This window comes from Macaca fascicularis, chromosome 17 (assembly GCF_037993035.2).
Source record: "Macaca fascicularis isolate 582-1 chromosome 17, T2T-MFA8v1.1".
Classification (NCBI taxonomy): domain Eukaryota; kingdom Metazoa; phylum Chordata; class Mammalia; order Primates; family Cercopithecidae; genus Macaca; species Macaca fascicularis.
The window spans coordinates 88,543,473-88,557,064 of NC_088391.1; the positions used below are offsets into that span (position 1 = coordinate 88,543,473).

At 42.4% G+C, this 13,592-nt stretch overlaps 1 long non-coding RNA gene across 1 annotated transcript in view; it reads right to left on the reverse strand.

Annotated features, from left to right (window-relative positions):
• Positions 1–2,121: 2,121 nt before the first annotated feature.
• The window catches only part of LOC135968133 (uncharacterized), a 74,858-nt gene continuing 63,387 nt past the window's right edge, over positions 2,122–13,592 (reverse strand). Inside the window, exons 3-4 of the long non-coding RNA XR_012426468.1 lie at positions 5,222–5,455; positions 2,122–3,547 (exon numbers count right to left, since the gene is read on the reverse strand). This is a non-coding gene — a long non-coding RNA (uncharacterized lncRNA). The remainder of the gene's footprint in view (positions 3,548–5,221; positions 5,456–13,592) is intronic.

The following is a 13,592-nucleotide window of genomic DNA, read 5'->3' on the forward strand; positions in this document are numbered from 1 at the left end:
AATTAGTTCAACCATTGTGGAAGACAGTGTAATGATTCCTCAAAGACCTAAAGACAAGAAATACCATTCGACCCAGCAATCCCATTACTAGGTATATGCCCAAAGGAATATAAATTATTTTATTGTAAAAACACATGCAGGCATATGTTCATTGCGCCACTATTCACAATAGCAAAGACATGGAATCAACCTAAATGCCCATCAATGATAGACTGGATAAAGAAAACACGGTACATATACACCACAGAATACTATGCGGCCATAAAAAAGAACAAGATCATGTCCTTTGCAGGGACATGGATGGAGCTGGAAATCATTATTTTTAGTAAACTAAGACAGGAACAGAAAACCAAATACCACATGTCCTCACTTGTAAGTTGTAGTGAAATGATGAGAACGCATGGACATATAGTGGGGAACAACACACATTGGGTCCTATCAGAGAGTGGAGAGTGGGAGGAGGCAGGGGATCAGCAAAAAATAAGTAATGGGCATTAGACTTAACACTTGGGTGATGAAATCATCTGTACAACAAACTCCCATGACACAAGTTTAACTATGCTAACAAACCTGCATATGTACCCCTGAACTTAATAGTTAAAAAATAAAGAAAGTGAGCTTTACCTTAACTCAGAACTCACAATGCATTATAATTGGGGAGACTGGATACAGAGAAACAGTGTATGAAGATATTTGTTATTAATTTTTGTCCCCCAAACTTTGAACCCTCTTGCTATAGTTGGGGACTCCCATACCTTATGAATTGAAATCCAACTTCCACTAGAAAAGCTGAAAAATGCCAGATGCTTTCTCAATCTCCTTTGCTATAACATATGATTGACTCTCAGTCAATCTGATTCACCTGCCCCAGACTTTGACTTGAAAGATAGTAACAGTGTGACCAACTGTCCCAGTTTGCCTGCAACTGTCCTATTTTAAAACTGAAAGGTTTACAAAGTCCTGCATCCCAGGAAACTCCTCAGTTTGGACTGAGGTCAAACTGGGATGGTTGGTCACCCTAGCAGGAAGCACACGGAAAATACAGTAAGAACTTTAAGAGATGCACAAGTTACAAAGCCATTGTAAATGCTGAGGTGAGAAAACAAAAGAGTGATCACTGGGACAGCAATGGGGTGAGAGATGAAACAGCTTCCACCAATAAAAGGAAGAATCAGCTGAACGTGATGTTGTGTGATCACATGGGGAGAGGTTGATGGAAGAAAGGCATGAACCAGGGAAGATTGAGTTTCTGGTTTGAATGTCTGAATGAAAAGGCACCATTAATAAAGATAGTGAAATGGTAAGTTCCATTTTGGACATGCCAAATTGAGGGGTCTGTGAACAATATCTAAGGGAAATTTTTCACAGGCATTTATCAGTGTTGCTCTAGAGCTCAGGAGATTGATGGAGAAATAGGCAGAACATCTAGGACAGTCGCTGGTACACAGTCTATGAATTTTTGTTAAATATGGTTGAATATTGAGTTCCCCTCATCAACACAGACAAAACACGCAGTTATTTGCACACAATATACTCTCAAGAAATTTGTGGTAAGTGATTGAGTGATTCATTCCTTAGCTCAGCACACTGGAGCTACCTACCCTCCAAATACCTTTTTCACTCACTAGTTCATTTGTCATTCGTGAAACACACAAGCCTTTTCAGAACAAAAAAAATGTTCTTCCATTAGCGGGGTCCCACTTTAAATTCTGACCTTTAGGACACTGTGTCTATTTCTTGAATCAAGTAACTATGTGTGACTTCAAGATCTTCAAGATAACTTCTAGTTCAAAATCAAAATCCTTATTTTTTACTCTTCAAAAAATGACTTCCCCTAGAGACAGAAGGATTATATTCCAAGCAGATAGGTTGAAATGACAACATTATTATATTTAAAAGTAAGCCAAGGGTGGATGAAATCAGAATAAAGAAAGCTGGATGGCTTTTTAAAAATTATCATTATTTTCAATCATGGCTAGTTTGGAGAAATTGCTTAGAGGAGAACAAGTAAAATAACAGAATTGGGAATGGAAAACATTTTATTTAATCCCATTTTTATAAGTAAATATCAGTAGAGGGGAAAAAACTAATCATGCATTGGTATGGGTGAAGAGTTAATAAAATAAGTGGAGATATTTTCTGAAAGTAGTAAATTTAATAGCTGATATTTATTGTATACTTAGGACAGTGGCACTGTGTTAAACACACAAAAATTGAAACTTATAAGTTTTAAAATGTGTTATATTATTTACTGAATGTTATAAAATATCCGTAAATGGGTACATGCAGCAATCAAGGGCAGTAAAGATTAAAGCAAATAAAAGCAGGGGGATAGAAATGAGCAGATAAAGTTTTTAGTCCCTTCTTTCACAACTTGACTGTCACGTCCTTCTGGCCCTATATGATTCTAATAATAGACTCCAAAAATGAGCCCAGAGGACTAGAAGTATAAGGGGTCAGACAAATGCCATGTTTCTCTCCTTTCAAAAAAAAAAAGAGTACTTGTAGTTGGTAATTGTATTAGTTCATTCTCACGCTGCTATAAAGAACGGCCTAAGACTGGCCGTTCTTTATGAAGGAAATTTATGAATGAAAGGTTTAATTGACTCACAGTTCTGCATTGCTGGGGAAGCCTCTGGAAACTTATCAGGACGGAAGGCAAAGGAGAAATAGGTGCCTTGTTCACAGGGCGGCAGGACCGAATGAGCGAGTGCCCGTGGGGGAAAAGCCATAAAACCATCAGATCTCGTGAGACTCACTCACTCTCACGACAACAGCACGGGGGAAACCGCTCCCGTGATCCAATCACCTTCACCTGGTCCTGCCTTCGACATGTGGGGATTATTGGGATTATAATTCAAGATGAGTTTTGGGTGGGGACACAGCCAAACCATATCAATAATTTAGAAAATAAGCCACCCCGAAATCCCCAAAGGGTGAAAGAGAATGGATACGTCTTCCTTCCCTGTGAGGCTTTCCCCCAAAAAGCAGCCCTAGCAATATCCAAACTTCCAGTCCTAAGAAGTTTTACCCTGTCCTTTGAAATAAAGAAAATAACTGAGAGCAAAAGACAATGGGCGAAGAAAAGACTGGGTACGAAGTTTTCTCCCTTCTTGTCTCTGGGAGCAGCAGGGCTTTTCCCGAGCGAATGCTGACGCAGAGGTGGACTGAGAAAGGGGCAGAAGCCGGGGCCTCACCTTCATGCTGAAGAGGAGCTGCAGGTACCTGAGGGCCCTAAGAAGGCACGAACTGGACGACGGCAGAGCAGTTGACTGGCGAAGAGGGCCCCTGGGTGGTGCGATGCAGTCCAGTCCGCTGGCCTGGGAAGCCTCATTAGCATCTCCTGACGCCTGCGCTGAGCGCTGCCCCGGGGAGCCCCGGACCTGCCCTGGGGATCAGTCCCAGGCAAAGCCGAACAGCTGCACCGGAGACTTGAGGGCTGTGTGGCTTTTGCACTCAGTGGGACACAAAAGGATCCACGTGGGACTTCAGCTTGAGAGGCAAACAATACCGATGGGTCAGCAGCAGTGAGAAAGAAGAGGGGAGGCTAGGAGGAAAAGAAGAAAAAACGATGGCAGAAGACAGGGAGAAGCAGCACAGAAGAGCGCTGTGCGGAGGACCCAGGTAAGGAGAAGGGCGAGAGCGGCTTCCGCGGCCTCAGAGGAGAGGGGAAAGTGGAATGGAAGGGAGACAGGATTCCGTGGGTCTGTTCCTCTGTCTTGAGCCTTCGCATCATGCTTTCAAAGCTCTTACTCCACATTTTAATTCACAAAAGCCAATATGAAAATATTGAAATGTGGCAGAATTAGACCTCAGGACTTTTTTCTTAATACTTGCTCCTTTTTTTCTCTGTAGACCACAAGAATCTTATAAACAAAGGTAAATAAAAAAACTAGGAGGCTGCAATGAACCCCAAAATGGCCGCTGAGCATTGCCGATTTCGTACTCTGGAGAGCCGATGGCTGCACCACACATAGAGTACGTGCCATTTTATGTGTGGTGCAGCCATCGGCTCTCCAGAGTACGAAACCGGAGAGCTAGCTAGTCCCAGGACCACCACTCTTCACTAGCAGAAGCTACTGACTCTCTCCCTACACGCGGCAGAACGCATGACCGTTCTGTGGTCCTACTGAACTGGCCACAAAAATCTCAGTGGGCTCAGAAGCTGCTGATTACATCGACTCTACAGTGTCGATGCAAATGTTATTGCTATTTTCAGCACTGTGCTAATGAATTATATTTAACTGCATTAAAAAATAATGATTTGAAAGGCTACAATTATGAAATTTAAAATATAAATTGTACCCAAAGGATATTAAACGTGGGCTTTGCATTTTTTCTCTTGCATTCAGAGCCTAACAAATACCCTTTTATCCTCTGAAAGAAAATGGGCAAACAGACTGATCAAATAGCTCACTCCAAGCAATTAAAACTTTCCATTACCATATGGAAAGATGTATGAATTGATCCAAAACACTTGTCCCTAATAAGGATATATTAACATCTGCCAACTGGAGTTCAGGAGTTAAATGAGATGGCAGTGGAGGGATTAGGAAGTAATGAAAGAAATGTTTTTCCAATAAGGCAGAAAAAGCCTTATTCATCCTGGAAAAGAAAGTCATGAATATATAACTGTGTGTGTGTGTGTGTGTGTGTACACACTTATATATGTGTGTATGTCTGTGTGTTTGAGTACACTTAACTATATGTACATGTATTCATGTATGTTGGTATACACTTACATATATGCGTGTGTGCATTTATGTATGAATGTATTTGTCTTTGTCCATTTGTGTTGCTATAAGGAATACGTGAGCCTAGGTAATTAGAAAGAAAGATTTTTGTGCGTCTCGCGGTGCTGCAGACTGTACAAGAAGCATGGAGCCAGCATCTGCTTCTGGTGAGACCTCAGGAAGCTTCCAATCATGGCAGAAGGTGGAGTGGAGCCAGCATCACATGGCAAGAGAGAGAAAAAGAGAGAAAAGGAGCTGCCAGGCTCTTTTCAACAACCAGTTCTTGCGGGAACGAAGAGTGAGAACTCTCTCACTTCCAGGAGAAGGGCACCAAGCCATTCATGAAGGATCTACTCCCATGATCCAAACATCTCCCACCTGACCCTGCCTCCAACACTGGGGATCAAATTTCAACATAACACGTGGTGAGGCCAAGCAAACCTTCTCCAAACCATAGCAGCATTCAACGAAATTCCCATCTCACTCACCTCCACAAGGGCAGGTTTACCATCGGGGTGATTGCCTTAGTCAGCTCAGGCTGCTGTCACAAAATACCATGGCCTGGGGGGCTTAAACAATAGAAATTTATTTCCCACAGTTGTGCGTGCTGAAAGGTCCAAGATCAAGGTGCTAGCATGTTTGGTGTCTGGTAGGGCTCTCTTCCTGGCTTGCAGACAGCCGCCTTCTCCTTGTATGTCCACATGGCCTTTCCTCTGAGTTCACTGGAGGAAAAAGAGATAGAGAGAGAGAGAGAGAGAGATCTTCCTCCTCTTATAAAGCCAGCAGCCTGATTGGATCAGGGCCCTACTCTTATGACCTCATTTAACCTTAATTACTTCCTAAACCACCTATTTTTAAATACAGTCATATTGCCAGTTAGGGCTTTAATATATGAACTTGAGGGTTTATTCATATATACCCAGAATTCAGACCATTCAGTCCAGCCTCTTTCTCGCACCCTTCTAAGTTTCTGACCTGTATTTGTCTTAGTAGCTTTGGGTTCTTCTTAAATAGGGATCTTTCCATAGCTCAGGTTGCCAAGTTTTTAAGGTGGTTCCAGATGTATATAAGAAACAGAACATGTGTTGGGGCTACGTTATCATCTACAATATTCAATGTATGCCAGGATATTGAGTGGGGCTTCTTCTGTTATCCTAAAGTTGTTATTAAGGTTCAAAACCGAGAACAAAATAGACTAGCTGCCCCGCGTGCTAAATAAGTTGGCAGCAGTCAGCTTCTAGGCCAGAGGGGAAGCACCGATGTGCAGAACAAGTCCCTTTCCTTCCACCTCTCACCCTAGGCAGCTACAAGAGAGGGCAGGGAGGGGAGAGAGTGGGTGCCCCTCCAGGTACCTTCTTCCTGGAGGAAAATGGGAATATTACCTCCCCCTGGAACCAAGGGTCATACATTTCCCCAGTTGGATACTGTAATGGGTAATTTTATGTGTCAACTTGGCTAGGCTCTGGTGACCAGTTGTTTGGTCAAGCAACAGTCTAGATGTTGCTGTGAGGGCACTTTTTAGATGTGATGAGCATTTAAATCAGACTTTGAGTAAAGCAGATTACCCTTCCAATTATTTGAAGGACTTAAGAGGAAGATAGAGGTCCCCAGAGTGGAAAGAATTCCACCTCCAGTCTGCCTTGGGACTTAAGGCAGGTTTCAGATTTTCCAGCTCCCACAATCATGTGAGCCAATTCCTTAAAATAAGTGCCTCTCCATAGATAGGTAGGTAGATAGGTAGACTGATGAATCGGTTTATAGATACTATACACATACATACATATACACACATACATGAGCACATAGACATCTTATTGCTGTTGGTTCTGGTTCTGTTTATCTGGATGAACGCTGGCTAATGCAGGTATCTATTCAGCCAGCACAAGTCCTGGTCTGACACCTGAGCAGGGAAAAGGGGAGTTAGAGCTAGATGGAGAGGTGGATTTGGGGGATATGGAGAGAACAGTTATAGGGGTGCCTCCTGCACTGCCACCTTTGGTGTGACAGGAGTGTGTGGGTTTCCTTGGGGTGGAGCAGGCACTTTGGAAGACAGCTGGGCTTTCACCATCTTACGGAGTCCCACTCCTGTGCCTCCAGAGACAGCCAGCACTCAGAAGCCTTCCAGAGCTGGGGGGCCACAGTGAGCAGCCAAGAAGACAACTGCCCCCACTTCCATTAAACAGAACACCTGGCCCTTTCCCTCCTTCTTCTTGCCATGTACCCTGGAGGAGCTGAAGGGAAGCTGCAGGGACCAGCACGGTGTAGCTCCTCCTCTCACCCACCCACCGGTGCTGCTTCCCAGCAGCGGTGCTCAACCTTGGCCACACGTTAGAATCTCTGAGAGGTCAGAAAGAAATACTTCCACTCAAGCCCCACCCCAGAATCACTCAGCCTTAGAGAGAACTAGAAGCTCCCAGTTGGAGCCAGGGCTGAGAACTCTCTTGTTAGTGCTGCAGATAGGACAACTTCTGCTAAGACAAAGGGAGAAAAGCAGCTTTCAGGTTGGACATCTTAAAGTGAACAAGACAGTGTCTTCAAGTGTAGAATTAGACTGTCCTAGTAACAGTGAATACAAAGTTATGGAATCATACTATTATCATCATTTCTTAAGTGTATAGAAACTTATGGAATCTGGCTAAGATGACATCACAGGACTCATTACCCAAAGGAATAGTATCTTTGGGCCGAAGTTATTGGTGAAAATTCAACTGAGAAAGGAGGTTTCATGTGCATATTCTAATGAGATGAGACGCCTCTGTGAACAGGCTCCAAATGAATCATTTCATGAACTGAGCCAGGCCTCAGGCTGTGCCATCTTTTCTACAAATGATCTTCTAGATATCAGATAATCTGATATTTTGCTCTCTAATAGAGAAGCAGGATTATAAATGCAAAGTTATGTAAGTGTTATTCAAGCCAGAAATTGACATTTTCTCCAAAGCCTGTACCCCTAGCACTGCTCTTCTCTAGACAGGCAACTGCTGGGGCCCAGGAATTAAAGCAGGATGTCAGCTCACCCTCCACTCCTCTGTCCCTGCCCTGGTCCTCACAGCTCCACACCTGCCATGAGAGGATGTTCGCCAAATGCCTGTGGGTTCTTCCCACTGCTCACCTGCAGATGCAAAGCTTGGGGTGGGCTCTTCTGCATTTTGCTTTTTTTTTTTCCTGCTGAATATTTCTCTTTCAGATGCAGAGATAAGGAAAAATCAAGGGATGGAGAAGGGTGGGAATAGCATGGTTTGCATTGCCTTCTTTAAATTTACCCTTCCTTTCTATTTATTTTCTACACATTTTTTCCCTTCCCCAGTTCCTTTGTGATTTTTCTTGGCCTCACTGTAATGACAGTGAGTGGAGTGATGGACGTGAGGGGAAGGCAGTAAGCTCAACCTTACTTATTAAAACAAATAAGTAATCTGATTGCCGGCCACCAAAGGCCCCCATGCACAAGTTTGGTGAGACTATGTCGTGTGTGTATGGTGTGTGTTGTGTGTGTGTAAGGTGTGTGTGGGTGTATGTGTGGTATGTATGTGTGAAGTGTGTGCATGTGTGTGTGTGCATGCACATCCCATGTGCATGTTTTATGCTGCATCTTCATGGGAAAAAGCCCTTTAGGACTGAAACTGTATATGAATCTATATTTTAAGTGGGATAATATTTAATATTACATAAATTACAGTGTGATCACTTGCATGTAAATAGAGCATTGTTACTTTTGAAATAATATGATGATACAAAGCAAACATTAATATTGGGTAACATTTTATTACTTATCATTTATAACAATGTGCTATAACTATAAAGTGCTTCATACACACTATTAGACTTTGTTTTCACACACACACAAAAATCCTTTGAGGTAAGATATAATCTTTCCTTTTTACAAACAAGAAACTGAGACTGAAGAGAGGAGTTACTTGCTATAAAGAGAAGATGGCATAGCAAAGAGAGGACCCAAAAGAAAACCTGTTGATTCCATGAACCAGGGCTTTTCCCCGTGCCTTCCGACAAAGTTAATACTAAACAAGTATTAGAAGTGTATCTTCAGAAGCACTGCAGAGAAGGCAGCTGCAGGAAAATCAAAGACAAGTTTAGCTAATGCCTTTCCACATTAATGTTAGGTCCTCATCCACGTGGAGCAAATTGTAATCTCAAGGATATATGCCAGATGAGAGTCATAGAACTTGTCTCTACCTGGAAATCTAAGAAATAATTTCATCGTCCCTGTGACCTCTGGATAAAGCCACACATGTGTGCATTGTAATATAAATGTGCAATCTGCTTTTCTAAAGACCATCAGAAGAGAGCCCCTAGCTTCTTTCATTGATCAATTCCGATATTTAATAGCACTCACTACTGAGCAATTTTTACATCAAAACCTATTTCTTCACCTACTCAATGTGCACTAAAAAGAAGTTGGTCACCATCTTTCTTTATAATTACTTTTCACAGATTTTTAAGGCAGCCACAAAATTTCTCTTCATTCATAAATCATCTCAGCTCTTGCAGTTTTGCTTTTAGGCCTTCACATTTCCAAGCTCTGATTAACTTTGATGGCTCTGTGCCCTGAGTCTCCTCCAAGTGTTTCAGATCACTGCAAAAGCCACAGAAGCCAGAGCAGAAGATGGAAAGATTCAGGTTCCATATGCGCCAGTGGGGAGGCAGCCCGCTGCTGAGGGAGAGCCTATCAGGTTTCCTTCTCTACCCAGAGCCTCTCACTGCTGAGTCATGATGCTCCCAGACACTCTCCAAATGTCACCTACAGCCAGGTCAAGGTCCTTTCTTCCCAGTATTCTCATCAAATTACAGTCCCAAAATGCCTCCTGTAAGAAATGTTGATGGTTAAGACTTGATAAAACTTTATGATTTTAGTGCAAATAAATATAACATTTATGATTCTAATGGGAGTGGTCACATAACAAAAGTTCAAAATATGAACAAATGGATGAATAAGTTAACAAATGGGCTCATTTAACTTTATGAAAATAACTTATTTGCACGCTTATTTTTGGTGTTTAATGTTTGTGATGAGCAAATGAATGGACAAATGCATATTCAGGAATAAATTGTTACAGGATAGTTTTTAAAATAGAATATAATCAGGGCTCTCATGCAAATATAAAATACATTTGTCTAAAAAGAATGAGATCATGTCCTTTGCAGGGATATGGATGGAGCTGGAGGCCATTATCCTTAGCAAACTAAAACAGGAACAGAAAACCAAATACTACATGTTCTTACATATAAGTGGGAGCTAAATGATGAGAACAACGGACACATAGAGGGGAATAACACACACTGGGACTTATCAGAAGGTGGAGGGTGGTAGAACGGAGAGGATCAGGAAAAATAACTAATGGGTACTAGGCTTAATACCTGGGTGATGAAATAATCTTTATAACAAACCCCCATGACACAAGTTTACCTATGTAACAAACCTGCACATGTACCCCTGAACTTAAAATAAAACTTAAAAAATAATAAAAACAAATGTGTCAAAGATTTTATTTAATTCATTAATCAATGAGGAAACCAGTAAGATGTTAAAACTGGTTCAGAGGAGAATTCTAGGGCTCACATATCTATAGACAGAAAATGATGCTTAAATGAATTCACAAATAAGATGTAAAACTGGTTTGTTGAGGAGAGGGGAGGAAAAAATGAATTGCATGTATGATACAATGATGAATAAGCGGGGTTTTGTACTCAAGATGCTCACAAAGAATTATGAAACCATTATAATTCAAGATTATGGACACGTGCCATGCAAAGGGAGAATTGGGAAAGGGAGATATTCTGTTTGCTCGGAAGAAGATGGGAGGATTCATGAAGGAAGTTTTCAGTGGTATGTCTTGGAGGATTCCAGCTTTCAAAGACACTGTGAGGATATTGTGAGTAAATGCCTCGCTCCATCTGGAAGAATCTAGTGTATGAAGTCAAGGGGTAGGAGACAAACCTGGAAAGGAGAGTCAGGTACGATCATGGAGAACCTTGAGGACCATGCGGAAGGCAGAAAGGAGCTACTGAAGGTTCCTGAGCAGAAGAGTATAATGGGCAAGCCACGGAATGATGACCTCCCCCAACCCGGATGGAAAATAAGTTGAAAAAAGAAGACAAATTACTCCAGGGAGAAGATTAGGCATTAACTGCAATAGTCCGGGGAAAAGGAATAATAAAGACCTAGACCAGGGCTACAGTATGGAAAATGGGAAGAAACAGACCCAAATGGGTGCTGTCTGCTCACCATTCTGGCCTTCTAACACCACACCAACAAAACACTGGAGGCTTTCAAACACCAGCAAAGCTATGTTCTTTATGACTCTCTCTATGTCCACACCAACCCTTCAGCTACTTACTGTCTGACCTCCCTGTCCACAAAGCAAGATTTCCATGCCCCTGTGCTCCCTCTGAGATCTATGCCCCCCTGCTTCTCAGTCAATGCTTTGAAATGACATTGAACTACCTGCTAAAGTGTATCCATAAAGTGTTCCTATTTGACCTATGGAGACATCACATTCCAGGTCTGCAGAATGTTCTCCTGTGCTGTTAATGCATGAGTAACTACTTTAATCACAGAAATAAGCTCCCTGTCAGTGGTATTTTGCAGGTACAGGTGCAGAGATTTTCGGCAGTGGCAGAGTGCACTCAGGCACCATGGCAACCAATGCGTCAGCCTGGGTACACTTAGCAGCAGCAGAATAGTCAGCTTTCCATTCATTTGAGCTGACAGCAAAAACTAGAGATGTTTTGTCCTGCCTTTCCCTCTCAAAGTCGGCTGTCTGGTGAGGAGGAAATGTTTGGCAGGTGCTAGGGCAGCACAGATACTGGTCTTTATACCCAGGGAAAGTTAGGATGGAAATTGCAGCCCAAATTGGCTCAAATGCTTTTCTAGTGTATCTGCAGAAGCTGCTATCTGCAGGAGTTCCAGGCAGGGCTGGCTAGGTGTGTGTGCTGCCTGCTGGTGTGTCACTTAATGTTACTTTAACTTGATTTAAAATCACTTGCCAGAGACTGTCCTTCATCTCTGCAGCCCCACATTTTATGGGCTTATGAAATAATAGGCATTTTGTATAGCCCTTGTGTAAGAAATGCCTAAAGTACCAAGATTTTCTTATTTTCAGGTTGTTCTGGAGGAGATTAAAACTCAACTAAAACTATCTTAAGCAAAACTGGGCCTACAAAGCCTTATATAACTAGGCAGTCCAAGGGACTCAAATAATATGTTTTCATCTACCTACTCCTTTCTCTCTCAACACTTGGCCTAATGTCCTCCTAATCCTTATGGTTTGTATAAGCACAGGGCTTGGCTATAAACAATTCTGGGCTTAGAGTTCCACATTTGCAATCCCATAGCAGAAGGGGTGCATCTTTCTGCTGGTACATGCGTAGAAAATCCCAGGGAAGGGCTCTGATTAGCCTGTCCTGGGTCACGTGTTTATCCCCAGTGAGAACTATGAGGAGCGAAGCAGGTAAGGTTCCTTGCACTGTGGTCAGAGGAGTAAATACTGTGATCTGCATCCCCAGAGATACAACAAGAAGGAGAGAGGAAAAGATGGTCACCACATCCAAACAATAGCCAAAGCCGAAAATGTAGAAGATTTCTCAACTGCTAGCACTTCAGGATTCACAGAGTGCCCCCCTTGCAAATACACTGATCATAACACTGTGGGATTTCCCATGTCCAGCGTGCACCATTCACACTGTATGCTATGTCATGACCTGCCAGGCCTGCCCTGCACATTGAATGCTGGAGGAAGTTACCCCTGAAGTTGTGCAATCTCAGGGCTATTTCTGGTCACTCCCAGGGGAATGAGAAGAAAAGTCGTGTCAGGAGCTGAAATTAGATCAGAGACCAGTGCATCCACAGTACTAGAGAGATGAAAGAAACCAAAGGTCTAAGAGATGGGAAGTCGTCAGGCAGTGTGCTGGCCTCAAAGGCAGGGTAGCAGCAACAAGAGTGTGAAAGGCAACCTGGCTAGGACAGGCACTGTCTGCTCTCTGGCATCCCCTTTATTTCTGGATGGACATCAATGTCTCTGAGTGAACAGGAGGTAACTCCAGCTAGAGGAATTGTGCCTGCAGGGGGGCTTGTGTCCCAGCTGAGGCAGGAATAGAAGAGGGGGAACAGGTGTTCTTGCCCTTGTCAGGGTAGCTGTCCCAGCAGAGGTTATGATATGACTCCTGGCAGGCTTGAACCTGCCAGGCAGAGCTGCATGGTGGTGAGTAGGCTGTGTCCCCTAGTGGAAGGCGGGCTGATATTCAGCTGGGACACAATACCATGGCCCTGCCAGTTATTGACTCCTGCCATGTCCATTCTGATTGATCAGTGCCTGTCCCAACCACTTATCAAATATTTTTCCTGTCTCCCTGATTCTGAGTGCCTTTGTCCACTATCTCTTCTTATTTGCTTCTACCATAAGCTCTCTCTTCTCTTTCTGGGATTCCAATTGCACTTATGTTAGACCTTATTATCACATCTCAAGTATGTCTGATACTCGTTTCTACCTTTTGATTCTTTTTCAGTGTTTCAGTCTGAGTATTTTCTTCAAATTTTCCCTTAGTTCAGAGGTTATTACCTCTGAAAACAATGTCCAATTTTCTGTTAAACCTATTGCCCTCTCTTTTTGTGGTAAAATATATATAACATAAAATTGGCATTTTAACCATCTTTAAATGTACAAATCCATTCCTCTTTTAGTTATTGTATTTTTAATTCTATAATTTTTATTCAGTCGTTTAAAAAAAATTTCAGTTCTCAATCTTGTCTTTTAAATCCCTAAAAATATTAAGCATAGTTACTCTAAAGTCTATGTATAATATCTTTACTTGTTAGATTCCTCATAAGTCTGTTCAGTTTTGTCA